The sequence below is a fragment of the Thunnus thynnus genome, chromosome 22, assembly GCF_963924715.1.
Source record: "Thunnus thynnus chromosome 22, fThuThy2.1, whole genome shotgun sequence".
Classification (NCBI taxonomy): domain Eukaryota; kingdom Metazoa; phylum Chordata; class Actinopteri; order Scombriformes; family Scombridae; genus Thunnus; species Thunnus thynnus.
Window position 1 is genome coordinate 26,543,577 of NC_089538.1, and position 2,500 is coordinate 26,546,076.

Below are 2,500 nucleotides of genomic sequence, written 5' to 3' on the forward strand. Positions count from 1 at the left end.
CTGGTGTTTTAGCCTTGGTTTGGTCCATTATTTACTGGTGTTTTAGCTCTGGTTTGGTCCATTATTTACTGGTGTTTTTAGCCTTGGTTTGGTCCATTATTTACTGGTGTTTTAGCCCTGGTTTGGTCCATTATTTACTGGTGTTTTAGCTCTGGTTTGGTCCATTATTTACTGGTGTTTTAGCTCTGGTTTGGTCCATTATTTACTGGTGTTTTAGCTCTGGTTTGGTCCATTATTTACTGGTGTTTTAGCCCTGGTTTGGTCAATATTTACTGGTGTTTTAGCTCTGGTTTGGTCCATTATTTACTGGTGTTTTAGCTCTGGTTTGGTCCATTATTTACTGGTGTTTTAGCTCTGGTTTGGTCCATTATTTACTGGTGTTTTAGCTCTGGTTTGGTCCATTATTTACTGGTGTTTTAGCTCTGGTTTGGTCCATTATTTACTGGTGTTTTAGCCCTGGTTTGGTCCATTATTTACTGGTGTTTTAGCCTTGGTTTGGTCCATTATTTACTGGTGTTTTAGCTCTGGTTTGGTCCATTATTTACTGGTGTTTTAGCCCTGGTTTGGTTCTATATTTACTGGTGTTTTAGCCTTGGTTTGGTCCATTATTTACTGGTGTTTTAGCTCTGGTTTGGTCCATTATTTACTGGTGTTTTAGCCTTGGTTTGGTCCATTATTTACTGGTGTTTTAGCCCTGGTTTGGTCCATTATTTACTGGTGTTTTAGCCTTGGTTTGGTCCATTATTTACTGGTGTTTTAGCTCTGGTTTGGTTCTATATTTACTGGTGTTTTAGCCCTGGTTTGGTCCATCATTTACTGGTGTTTTAGCCCTGGTTTGGTCCATTATTTACTGGTGTTTTAGCCCTGGTTTGGTCCATTATTTACTGGTGTTTTAGCTCTGGTTTGGTCCTATATTTACTGGTGTTTTAGCTCTGGTTTGGTTCTATATTTACTGGTGTTTTAGCCTTGGTTTGGTCCATTATTTACTGGTGTTTTAGCTCTGGTTTGGTCCATTATTTACTGGTGTTTTAGCTCTGGTTTGGTCCTATATTTACTGGTGTTTTAGCCCTGGTTTGGTTCTATATTTACTGGTGTTTTAGCCTTGGTTTGGTCCATTATTTACTGGTGTTTTAGCCTTGGTTTGGTCCATTATTTACTGGTGTTTTAGCTCTGGTTTGATCCATTATTTACTGGTGTTTTAGCTCTGGTTTGGTCCATTATTTACTGGTGTTTTAGCCCTGGTTTGGTCCATTATTTACTGGTGTTTTAGCTTTGGTTTGGTCCATTATTTACTGGTGTTTTAGCCTTGGTTTGGTCCATTATTTACTGGTGTTTTAGCTTTGGTTTGGTCCATTATTTACTGGTGTTTTAGCTCTGGTTTGGTCCATTATTTACTGGTGTTTTAGCCCTGGTTTGGTCCATTATTTACTGGTGTTTTAGCCCTGGTTTGGTCCATTATTTACTGGTGTTTTAGCTCTGGTTTGGTCCATTATTTACTGGTGTTTTAGCCCTGGTTTGGTTCTATATTTACTGGTGTTTTAGCTCTGGTTTGGTCCATTATTTACTGGTGTTTTAGCTCTGGTTTGGTCCTATATTTACTGGTGTTTTAGCTCTGGTTTGGTCCATTATTTACTGGTGTTTTAGCCCCGGTTTGGTCCATTATTTACTGGTGTTTTAGCCCTGGTTTGGTCCATTATTTACTGGTGTTTTAGCCCCGGTTTGGTCCATTATTTACTGGTGTTTTAGCCCCGGTTTGGTCCATTATTTACTGGTGTTTTAGCCCTGGTTTGGTCCATTATTTACTGGTGTTTTAGCTCTGGTTTGGTCCATTATTTACTGGTGTTTTAGCTCTGATTTGGTCCTGTATTTACTGGTGTTTTAGCTCTGCTTTGGTCCTATATTTACTGGTGTTTTAGCCTTGGTTTGGTCCATTATTTACTGGTGTTTTAGCCTTGGTTTGGTCCATTATTTACTGGTGTTTTAGCTCTGGTTTGGTCCATTATTTACTGGTGTTTTAGCCCTGGTTTGGTCCATTATTTACTGGTGTTTTAGCCCCGGTTTGGTCCATTATTTACTGGTGTTTTAGCTCTGGTTTGGTCCTATATTTACTGGTGTTTTAGCCTTGGTTTGGTCCATTATTTACTGGTGTTTTAGCTCTGGTTTGGTCCTATATTTACTGGTGTTTTAGCCTTGGTTTGGTCCATTATTTACTGGTGTTTTAGCTCTGGTTTGGTCCATTATTTACTGGTGTTTTAGCTCTGGTTTGGTCCATTATTTACTGGTGTTTTAGCCCTGGTTTGGTCCTATATTTACTGGTGTTTTAGCTCTGGTTTGGTCCATTATTTACTGGTGTTTTAGCTCTGGTTTGGTCCATTATTTACTGGTGTTTTAGCTCTGGTTTGGTTCTATATTTACTGGTGTTTTAGCTCTGGTTTGGTTCTATATTTACTGGTGTTTTAGCTCTGGTTTGGTCCATTATTTACTGGTGTTTTAGCCCTGG

At 39.0% G+C, this 2,500-nt stretch overlaps 1 protein-coding gene across 1 annotated transcript in view; it reads left to right on the forward strand.

Annotated features, from left to right (window-relative positions):
• LOC137174247 (disks large homolog 4-like) overlaps window positions 1-2,500 on the forward strand; it is a 21,953-nt gene that overhangs the window by 14,727 nt on the left and 4,726 nt on the right. The gene's annotated exons all lie outside the window — the stretch shown is intronic.